This window comes from Malaclemys terrapin, chromosome 2 (genome assembly GCF_027887155.1).
Source record: "Malaclemys terrapin pileata isolate rMalTer1 chromosome 2, rMalTer1.hap1, whole genome shotgun sequence".
Classification (NCBI taxonomy): Eukaryota; Metazoa; Chordata; order Testudines; family Emydidae; genus Malaclemys; species Malaclemys terrapin.
This window is the reverse complement of record NC_071506.1, coordinates 52,328,170-52,340,417: the sequence shown is the minus strand read 5'-3', so window position 1 is coordinate 52,340,417 and position 12,248 is coordinate 52,328,170.

Genomic DNA, 12,248 nt, shown 5'->3' with positions numbered 1-12,248 from the left:
AAGTGAGTGCTTTGGTGCTGCTACACTGTCGCTTCCTGACACTCCAGCTTATCTGCCTTGCCAGCAAACACCTCAAGACTCTGCCAGTCTAAACCTTGCCTTGCAGGTTAACAATCAGACGTCTCTCTGCAGTGTCCAGTCCCTCTCACTGGACACTCACAGAAATTATTATATTTGCTGCCTCCGAAGAGAGAGAGCACACACCAGACTGCTAATCTAGCTGAGGACTCACACTTACTTCAATATAACAGCACTGAGATGGTTTATGTAAAACTAAGATTAAGTTCATTAACAAAGAACAGAGATGTAAGTGATACTAAGCAAGAGAAAAAGAGACTGGTATGGTTATAAACAAAACAAAATAAACATGCTTTCTAGTGACTAAAAACTTAATGTGAGCAAATTACAGTCTTTGGCTAAGAGGTCTCTTACCTACATCAAGTTACTGTCATTTCTAGACCTCCAGGCTAGAGAATCCAACTTTCACAGTGTCAGAGGGTGCTGTATCTTATGTTCCCAAGGTGACAGATAAGTCTTTTGGCTACCTTTATATTACCCAAAGTCAATTGTCTCTTCCTCAAGAGCCACAAAGACTTCCTGAGGTGCAGATTCTGATCCCCTTTGAGCTCACTAAGCTCCTTCCTCCATTGCCTGTTAGCTTGATTGTTTTGTTTTCCTTATATATAAAACTGTGTTTCCATTGTCCTCTGCTTGTAATCAAGCCAGTCAGACAGGAGAATCAACATTCCTGTGTCTAGGGCAGGCTCAATGTATGCACTCCCACCCAAACTTATTTTAAGACCATATTTCCAGCACACACACATATAACTCTTTGTACACAACCTGTACTTACATCATGCAATGATTTTCAGGACCAGTATGTCACCAGTTTACATATGATACCTTACAAAATGCTATTTAGATACATATTATGACAACCGTGTGTTGAGAGTTGTGAGTGTGTCAGGCCTGATATGAGCTACAGTATAGTGGGCCCTCTGCCAGTGCACATTGAGAGGGTCACAAAGAGAACTGGGACTGGCTGGGCACAGAAACTGGGAACAAGGACCTGGGCCCAGGGAATAGCTGGACAAGGAGACTAAGACTGGAAGTGGAGGAGAGAGAGGAACTTGCCGGACAAGGATACTGGGATTGGGATGAGACTCCTGAGGAGTGGAGACTGGGACTGGCTAGGTGAAGAGAATATGACTGGGACAAGGAGCCATTGATGGGGAAGAGACAGGACTGGGGTAGGTTGTGGGGAACAGGGCAGAAGGCGTCAAGAGTGGAGGCAATGGGCAGAAGAGTCTGTGCCCACTGGAACATACTCCTCTTCAGAGCCTGGAATGGAACTCGAGATTCCTGCATCTCACCATTCTTCTGGTATCAGTAGATATCTGTGAAACCACTAACAAGGTATCCCATCCCTCTCTATCACTGGTCCATATAGATGATGACAAACTACTATTCTTATCAGTTACTCCATTACCTCAAGTGGCAGAGGTCTGTGCAGTGGATTTAAAGGTTCCAGTCCTGCAGATGCCCCAGGTGTGGGTGTCAGTTTTCTTTTTTTTTTAAAGCTAGGAAAATACATATAAAAAACAACAGCTAAAGAACATTATTAAGGTTACAAAATCAAGCACTCAAAAGTCAGGAAATGCCAGAATTCAGATTGCCTGCCTGGCCTTGTTTTTGGAGAGAGCAAATTCATCAGCAGAGTAGCTACCTTACAGGTCTGGCCACTTCACATCATATCTCTTCTAGGTCTAACTGAGCTGAGTTGAGTTTGTTGAGCTAAGTGGCAATGTAGGTTTCTGTAACAGCTTTGTTTTTGTTTTTTATTTTTAACAGGAATGGATCATTAGCCCACTCCCACCCCTACCAGGAGGACTGGTGGACTGCCTTTGGTCTGGCTCCTACACTTTGACATGTCTGGTATGCATGTTCCTAATATTTATACTCCAGTAAGCATAGCTCTCAGGGTCAGAATAGCACACAAGCTTTCCCACCACATAAATGCACAGTCCATGGGGAAGGATAAATGAATGAATTTGCTCTCTCCTTAATCCATAACTAAAATTGATATGTGGAACGTGCGGACACTACATGAGTCTGGTAAAATGACCCAAGTAACAAAAGAAATGGACAGATATAAACTAAATACACTAGGCCTACATGAAGTAAGATGAGTAACAACAGGACAATTAATTTTGTCAGCTGGACATATCCTATTATATTCTGGGCTAACAAATGCCAGTGATGTACACAGAAATGGTGTGGGCACAGCTAAAAGTTTGATAGGATGGGCACCAGTTTTGGAATGGATTATAATGGCATGATTTACATCAAAGTTCCAGAAAGTGTCCATTATTCAGTGCTATGCTCTAACAAATCAATCTCACCAAGAAGAAAAAGAAAACTATGAACAGCTACAGAGAATAGTAGACAGGTTCCAAAAAAGGGATGTCCTCCTAGTAGCTGCAGACATGAATTCTAAAGTATGAAGCATTCGCACTGGCAGGGAAATAATAATGGGTAAACAAGGCCTCAGTAAAATGAATGAAAATGGTGAAATGTTTACTGATTTTTGTGGAATCAATGACCTAGTCATTGGAGGAACTATTTTCCCTCACCATACTATTCACCAAATAACTTGGAGGTCACCAGATCACAGAACTGAGAACCAAATTTATCATGTTACAATTTGGCACAACTGGAGAAGAACTTTAGAGGATGTAAATAGCAGAAATGGTGTAGATGTGGGAATGGCCCATGAATTAGTGGTGTCTTAAGTGAGAATAAAAATAAGAAAAAAAAAGAGAACTAAACAACAGAGATGCCCACGTTATATTATCATCAAGCTAAAACAGATGACAACACAACAAGAGTTTAGAATTGCCCAAACAGATACTAGGCACTTGAAGATGTAGAAAACGGACCTGTAGAAGGCAAATGGAAATGTGTAAAGGAAACTTTAATAAAACCTGCAAAGAAATGCTGGGATTCAGGAAAAAACACACAATGAATGGTTGTCTGAGGATACATGGCAGAAAATAGAAGATGTAAAATTAACTCTGTCCAGAACAAGAACAGTGATTTGAGGAGGATTATGCCACAAAGAACAAGAAGATCAAAAAAAGTGAAAGGAAAGGCAAACAAGATTCTATAGACAAAATGGCAACAGATACACAGAGCTCTGCAGCACAAAATGGCATGAAGACACCATACAACATCACTAGATAGTTGTCAGGAAAAAGAACAAACACAAGCTAACCAGTCCATGACAATGAGGGTAATTTAACAGCAAAGAGAACAGAACAAACAAATATATGAGGTAGTATTTAAGTCAGCTTCTGAGCTAGTGGACAACACTCCAGACATAGAGGAAGAAGAATATCTGGATGTTGAATTAGGACCTATCACTAGAGTAGAAGTAGAGAATGCAGTAAATTGGTTAAAAATGGGAAAGGCACCAAATCCAGACCAAATCCCAATGGAGGACTTTAAGGCAGACTCATACAATATTATAGGCATTTTGGTAGGCCTCTTACAAAAGTTATGGGAAGAAGAAAGTATTAAATGAGTGGGGAAATGGTCATATACTGAAGCTGCCAAACAAAGGACACTAAAGAGACAAGGTGGATGAGGTAATATCTTTTATTGGACCAATTTATGTTGGTGAGAGAGACAAGCAGTCAGTGAAAAAACTGGGAAGTCAATTGCTGTCCATTCCAAGTAAAATACTTATACTCATTATCCTAGACAAACTAAAGAAAGCAGTAGATTTAAAGCTACAACAAGAACAGGCAGAGTTCAGACAGGAGAAATCATGCATAGATCTAATAGTAACCCTAAATTTCATCATAGAACTGTCAATCAAATTTTAATCACCACTGTACATAAATTTCATAGATTTCAAAAAAGCCTTTCACACAGTGACTAGAAAAGTCTTATTAGAGAGGCGGGTGAGATAATATATTTTATTAGACCAACAATAGTGTGTGTCTAATATCCTGGGACCAACACAGCTACAAGAACGCTGCAAAGAACAGTCTTCTGGAAGTTGCTACACCACTATGGAATCCCCCAGAAATTTATTAATTATTCAAAGCTTCTATAAAAATATAACATGCCAAGTAATACATAACAATGAACTGACTAAGCCATTCAAGGAACCTACTGGCATCAGACAAGGATGTCTTAAGTCATCCATAAATTCTTACTGGTAATGGATTGGGTAATGAGAAAGATCACACAACAGCCATATACAATGGACTTCTACACAAAAGCTAATAGATCTCAACTTGTCAGACATCAACCAGCTGTCCCATACCCATACAGATATGCAAGCTAAAATAAATGATCTCCAGAACTAGGTACAGTTAGTAGGGATGAAAATCAACACTGAAAAAACTAAAACCATGAGAATCAGCACACAATGAGAAACATCAATAATACTTTCTGGAATTGACATAGAACAGCTCCAACACTTCCTATATCTTGGCAGCATCATGAGCAAAACAAGTGGAACAGTCAAAGACAGTGAGTCAGAACACTGAAAGCCAGACATGCCTTTGCAACCCTAAAGCCAATTTGGAGAAACAGAAACCTTGCTTTCCAAACTAAACTTTGAATATTTAACACCATTGTAAAGTTAGTCTTACTATATGGTACTGAAACTTGGAGATTTATAAAGACCTTATTATCCAAACTCCATTTTATTTTTTAATAAACAGCTGCTTTAAACAAATCCTCAGCATCAGGTTGGGCGGGGGGGCGCTGTCGCCGTGGCGGTGCGGCGAGCGCGTGAGGCCGGTCTCTTGACCGACGAGGAATCCAAGTGTGGGTTCGAGGCGTTTCCCGTCTCTTGGCGGGATAATGGAAATGGGGGGCAGATAGTGGACTGGGAGGCTCTCCCCTACTCGGTTCTGCGCAAGCTCCGCAAGGCGGTTCGTGAGACCGGGGTGCGGTCCACTTTCACCCTGGGGATCTTGGAAGGTGTGTCAAATGGTTACTTCTTGCTCCCCCAAGATTGGAAAGACATGTGTCGCATGGTGCTGTCTCCCGCACAATACGTTGTGTGGGATAGCGAGTACCAGCGAGAGGCGCTTGCAGCAGCAGCACAAGGTGGGGGGGCCTATCTCGCTGAGCAGTTATATGGCACAGGGCAGTTTTCGGGCATCCCCGAGCAGGCGGGGTAGCTTTTCCCATCATTGGCCAGTGTGTCCGTCGAGCATTCCGCAGGGTCCCCGCTGCAGGCGAGTCCTCTAAGTCCTTTGCGGTTACTCGTCAGGGTGCCGCCGAACCATTCCACCAGTTTATTGACCGCCTCCAAGAGGCAGTCCAGAGGCAGATTGATAACCCGCAAGCCCAGACTGAACTAATGATAAAATTGGCTTACGAAAATGCCAATGCAGACTGCCGCCGTGCCATGCAGGCAGTGGTCGGGCGCCCCGGGTATACCCTGGCAGAATTGCTGCAGGCGTGTGCTGACGTAGGCACTCAGACCCATCAGATGGCCCTGCTGGCAGCTGCCCTGCACAAGGGGCAGAAGTCTCAGGGGAACTGCTTTAACTACCAGAAGCCCAGACATTTTTGGCGGGAGTGTCGGGCCCCTGGGGGGGGCGTGTGTAAAAACAAACCCAAGCCCCGGACAGACCAGAGGCCCCGCATGCTGTGTCCAAAATGCAAAAAAGGGCTACCATTGGGCTGCGCAGTGTCGCTTGGCCGGGGGTGACAGCCGGGTCTTGGCTGCTAACCGAGACAACCCCCCGGGAAACCAGTATGCGGGCCTGCGACCAGCCCGAGACCCAAGGCCGCACCCCTCTCCGTGCACGACGCCCCCGCCGCCACAAGGGGCAGTGCGGGGATTGACCTTGTTAATCAGGAAAATATGGATATCACTCTCCCCGGGGAGGTCCTCCTCATGCCGTCCCAGATTCAGGGCCCACTGCCGGAGGGCATGGTGGGCCTTGTCCTACCCCGCTCGTCCGCCAGCAAGCAGGGCCTGTTTGTGGTGCCTGGGGTGGTGGATTCGGATTATGGTGGAATTATCCATGTTCAACTGTGGAGTCATCTCCTGAAACAGCTGTTTCAGGGAGATGCCTGGGCACAACTCATACTTGTGCCCTACTCCCTTCCGGCAGGGGGAAGAAACGTTCCCCGAACCGGAGGCTTCGGGTCCACCGACCAGCGCACTATTCACCCACAAGTGGCAGCAGTCGTTAAAGACATTGGAGCACCCCAACCCAAACGCATTTACTGCCTCAACGATCAGCCGTTCGAGGGTGTTATCGACTCTGGGGCAGACATCACCGTCATTGCCGCCGCGCAGTGGCCCGCCCATTGGCCCACAGAGCAGGCTCCGGCAGTTTGGGGTGTGGGCGGGGCGCAGGACTCACAACGAAGTGCCCGATGGTTGGAGGTTAGCGCGCCCCAAGGCACCCGCCTCGCCCGTATCCGGCCTATCATTCTCCCCGTCCACCTCAACCTGTGGGGCCGTGATTTATTAACACAGTTCACTGCCACCATCCATATTGATGATTAAGCGTACGGCCCTCCCCCTCCGTTGGCTCACTGACGAGCCCATATGGGTTGCGCAGTGGCCGCTTCCTTTAGAAAAGCTGGAGGCCCTCCAGCACTTGGTTAATGACCAGCTGCAGGCAGGACGTTTGGAGGAGTCCACTAGCCCCTTTAATACCCCCGTGTTTGTGATTAAAAAGAAATCTGGCAAGTGGCGCCTCCTGCAGGACCTTCGCGCCATTAACAAAATTATACAGCCTATGGGTCCCCTGCAGTGTGGTACCCCTAATCCCAACCTTATCCCCTGTGATTACCGGTTATTTGTAATAGATTTAAAGGATTGTTTTTTTACTATCCCCCTGCACCCTGAGGACCGGGTGCGTTTTGCCTTCACCGTTCCGGTTTTGAATCACTCCCAGCCCACTCCACGCTATCAGTGGAATGTGCTCCCTCAAGGCATGTTGAATAGCCCCACCTTGTGTCAGCATTTTGTTGCGCAGGCCTTACGGACCTTCCGCGCAGCACACCCAGATGCCTTAATTTACCACTACATGGATGACATCCTGGTGGCTCACCCCGTCCTCCCTGATGACTGGCTGGACGAACTGCGCCACCAGCTTGCGGCGTGTGGCCTGGTTGTGGCACCAGACAAGATCCAGCGTCAGCCACCCTTTTTGTATCTTGGTCACCGCATGCTCCAGTCATATGCCCGTCCAGTTTGTCCCGAGTTGGTATTGCCCAACCCTCTTACGTTTGTACAGCTTCAACAGTTATTGGGGTCCCTTAATTGGATTCGTCCTTTTTGCCCTCTGACTACCTCCATGCTGTCCCCTCTTTTTTCTGGCCTTCGGCAGGACCGCCTCCCTGGAGATATTATTCCCGTTTCCCAGGAACAGCGCCAAGCGGTCACCCTCATTAACCAGACCCTGGCCCAGGTGTGGGTCGACCGCCGAGAAAGGGAACAGCCCCTTTTTGCCATTTTGCTTCCCACACTCTCACAACCGACAGCTGTCCTCGCCCAGGAGGGGGCGGCAGCGCGTCTTCGTTTAACTGAATGGATTTATTTGACCCACTCCCCTCCGCATACTATTCAGACACTCCCTCAACAGGCCGCAGAGCTGATTTTTAAAGTGCGAGAACGGTCCCGCACCCTCTTGGGTTGGGACCCCGTTGCCATTATTGTCCCCATCCCGGCTAAAGACTGGGAACGCGCTGTCTCTTGCAGTGCCACCCTCCAATTGTCTCTTGCTGACTATGTCAGGGAAGTTAAATATCACATTCCCCCTGACCCCCGTCTTTCGCTCCTACAACAACGTTGCCTTCACCTCCGGCCGTCTTTGTCAACCGTCCCCATTAAGGATGCACTTACCCTTTTTACGGACGGCGGCCCAACACGAGGTGCGGTCAGCTGGCAGGCGCAAGGCACTTGGCAAGTCTGCTTTACCCTGCCTCAGCGCTCCCCACAGCGCGCAGAGTTGGCTGCTGTCATCCTGGCCTGCCGATGCTTCCAGGATGACCCTTTTAATTTGATTACTGACAGTCTTTATGTTACTAATGTTCTTAAGTCTCTTCCAGGTTCCTATGTGTCGCCCTCCTGTGATAACAATTTGTTGGCCGTTTTTCTTACCCTGCAACAGCTCCTTTCCTCCCGCTCTAGCCCACTGTTTGTGGCACACATTCGCAGTTACACCACACTACCGGGCCTATTAACAGAAGGTAACGCGGTGGCCGACCAGGCGGTCAAATCGGTGGCCTCAATTTTTTCCTCCCCAATCGAAAGCCACGCCTTTTTTCATCAGTCCGCCAAGGCCCTTGCCAAGCAGTTCACTCTCCCATTGCATCAGGCGCAGGCCATTGTTCGCCAGTGTGACCTTTGCGCTTCTCTCTCCAATAGCCCGGAGGTAGGGGTCAACCCTCGTGGAACCTCGGCCAACCAGCTCTGGCAAATGGATGTTACACATTTCCCTCCCTTTGCCCCCTGGCAGTATCTTCACGTGTGTGTAGATACCTTTTCCCATTGTGTGTGGGTCACCCCCCAGAAGGGTGAGGCCTCTCGTTATGTTATTAATCACATGATTCGCGCTATGGCAATCATGGGTCACCCGTCCCATCTTAAGACCGACAACGGCCCCGCCTACTGTAGCTCGGCCTTTGCCTCCTTCTGTACCACGTGGGACATTGTCCACACGTTTGGTATCCCGTATAACCCCACAGGCCAGGCCATTGTGGAACGGGCCAACCATGCGCTCAAACAAGCCCTGGTCCGCCAAAAACAGAAAGGGGGGATTCCCGTAGGCCTTCCTCCCCGCCAGGAATGGCTGGCTGCAGTGCTTTTTACCCTGAACCATTTGAATTTGACTGACAATTATTCTGCGGCAGAATGTCATTTTCGCAGCTACCAGGCCTTGCCCCGCCCCTTTGTTAAATATCGCAAGGCCCCAGACCCTCAGTGGCATGGCCCAGTGCCCCTTATAACGTGGGGACGGGGGCATGCTGCCATTTCTCTTCCTACAGGTCCGTTGTGGGTCCCGGCGCGTAACGTCCGCCCGTGGCACGGCGATGGCCTGGCACCAGGGACTGTCAAACCCCATTCCACAGTTCAACCTACATCTGCAGGATCCCGAGCGTCCTCGCCAGTGCCCCCCGCGGGAGCCCCCGCAGCGCATAACCTGGGGACAGGTTAAAGCCCTTTCATTGCAGGCCGAGCAGCTGCGAATGCAGCAGCAGCTGGAACCTACCGCAGAAAATTACCTTGTGACATTGTTAGCTTGCCTTAATGCTAATTCACTCCTTATTTTGTGTGTATTGGGGAGTTTCCCGTTGGCCCCTGGCTGCCAAGGCAAACCCCAGATGGAGCAGCAGCTGCAGATTAACACCTGGGTCCACCTGGCAGAAGTATTAAATTAATCTGATTTCTGCCTGGCCGTTGCCCCGGAAATGCAAGGTCTGTTAAGTACTTACCTTGTTCCTGTCTGCAAACCACCCAGCAACATCTGGGATGTGAGACAGTGAAAGAAATGTGCTGTTTTAAGCTTACTGATAATAGTTTTGCATGTAATAGCAAATTGATATGCTGAAATGTTATGCTTAAGCTATCCGCCAAGACGTTTCTCCTCCTTAGTAGGATTATATTTAGTCATAGCCACCCTTAGAGTGGATAAAGACCCTTTTATAGTATGGGGTCCTAGTTTTGATTTTTGATGTTTTACTTTGCTGCTTTGTTTAATGTTTACCCAATCTAGTGACATTGTGTATGCTACCCTGCGAAGGTGCTTTGTCTAAACACCGCATCTATAACATAAAATAGGGGGGGATGTAGGAATGTGTTGCTCCCTAATCACAAGCCTTGAAGAACGGCAAACTGTTCCCTTGGCAATGAGGCAGGAGTGACCTTGTTCTAGCGCCTATGTTTGGGAAACTTATTTGGCTGATTTGATTGTTTCCTCGCAGCTGGTGTTCACGCGCTCAAGAGATGGGTTCGTTATCTTATGTGCATGTATACTGCCTGGCCTTTTTATGCGCATGAAATGTAACCACTAAGAAGTGTTGTAAACAAAGCAAGGAGAGAAATAAAAACCCCAGGAAAAGTTTTCCAGGAGGCTTTTTGCAAGAGGCTTGTAAAGCTCTCTGGCTACCAACAAACCTGGCGTTCTGTTTCCTGCGTCGTCACCACACATGGGAATTGGGAAAAGTATAGAAAAGGGCAACAAAAATGATTAGGGGAATGGAACAGTTTCCATATGAGGAGAGATTAATAAGACTGGGACTTTTCAGCATGGAAAAGAGATGACTAAGGGGGAATATGATAGAGGTCTATGAAATCATGACTGGTGTGGAAAAAGTAAATAAGGAAGTGTTATTTACTCCTTCTCATAACACAAGAACTACAGGATCACCAAATGAAACTAATAGGCAGCAGGTTTAAAACAAACAAAAGAGAGTATTTCTTCACACAATGCACAGTCAACCTGTGGAATTCTTTGCCAGAGGATGTTGTGAAGGCCGAGGCTATAATAGGGTTCAAAAAAGAACTAGATGAGTTCATGGAGGATAAGTCTAGCAATGGCTATTAGCCAGGATGGGCAGGGATGCAAAAGCATGCTCTGAAGCATCCCTAGTCTCTGTTTCCCTGAAGCTGGGAATGGGCAATGGGATGGATCACTTCATGATTACCTGTTCTTTTCATTCCCTCTGAAGCGGCTGGCATTGGCCACTGTCAGAAGGTAGGATACTGGGCAGTTGGACCATTGGTCTGACCCAGTATGGCCGTTCTTATGTTCTTATATTCTTTGTCTCACATGCTATAAAAGGACAGGAGAGTTTGTAAATTATTTTGGGGAGTGCAGGCTTCCACCATCCTGCCAGTTACAGAGAAGAGATACAGAGCCCAACTCTTTACCTTACACAAAAGGTGATAATGTAAGAATTCTTTCTGCATTCTGTATAGTGCTACATTAATCTCTGACTGATAATCTTTGATTAAATAATTCCATTTGAGTTTGTTATTTGACAATCTCAAATCATTATTAAATTCGAACAAGTGACAACACTGAGACAAATTGAAATTGAAAAGTACATCAAGTCAGGAAGGAGTTTCTCTACTCTGATCAATAATAAGTCACCCTGGACTGAAAGGAAAAAAAAAAAAGGAAAAAGCCAGCAGGCTTGGAACTGACTTTTTTTTTAATCGAGAAGTTGGGAGGCAGTCTTGAGGCAGGAGGCTGCCATGAATGCTGGATCCCTCCTATCGCTGAGGGGTACGCTGTGATACTGTTTAGGACAATAGGTATCTCTTATTAGAAAAGGGATTTTATCTAATATGAAAGTGTAATGGTTGTGCCTTATGTTTATTTTTTTGTGTAACTTGTGTTTGCTTTCCCTTACTATTTCATCTTTGAATCTGTGTTTTTTTCTATTAAATACACTTTTTTGTTTATTTTTATCCCACAGAGATCTCTAGTGTGCAAACTATGTGGAGTGTATATGCCAAAATAAGCTGCTTTCACACCTTTGGGGATGATGAACAGGAAGGGTCTGAGTGTCTATTAATTAAGAACTCAAGGAGGCTGTATTTGGGGAGACTCAGGATGGCTGGGTCTGTTGGTGTTACCCTGCAAGGTGTAACTAGGCTGATGAGTGCCAAGGTGAGACCCTGTGCTTGGAGGCAGGTTACTGGTGTCAGGGAATTGAACCACAGCTGCACAGCATTAAGGCCTCCAATGTAACAGGGCAGGTGGTGACAGAACCCCCCAAAACATCACACAGACTATGGAGAACATGGAAACACACAACAGAAACAGAACTGAAAGCCATTACAATGATATGGGAAGAAGCTAAGAATACAGCAAGAGACCACCAAAGATGGAAGGCAGTGATGAAGGCTCTATGTCCTGTAAGGAATAGAGTCATAAGTCAAGTCAAGTACACATTATGATGCATGATCACACATTGTTTTTTTCCATGGGACCACTGCCTCATTCAGTGCTCTGGGGAGGAATCAGGGTTGTGTACTGAAGGAAACTGTGGTCTATAGGACCCCTGCCTAATTTGGTGCAGAAACTGGAAGAGTGAATGATGCAGGTGATTGCAGGAAGAGAAAGGACAATTTCATGATTAAAGCAGTTGAATGTTAACCTGGAGAATTGGATTCGATCCCTCCCTCTGCCACTGAGATCCTATGTGATGCTGGGCAAGTCACTTAAACCATATTTTTCAGATGTAATCAC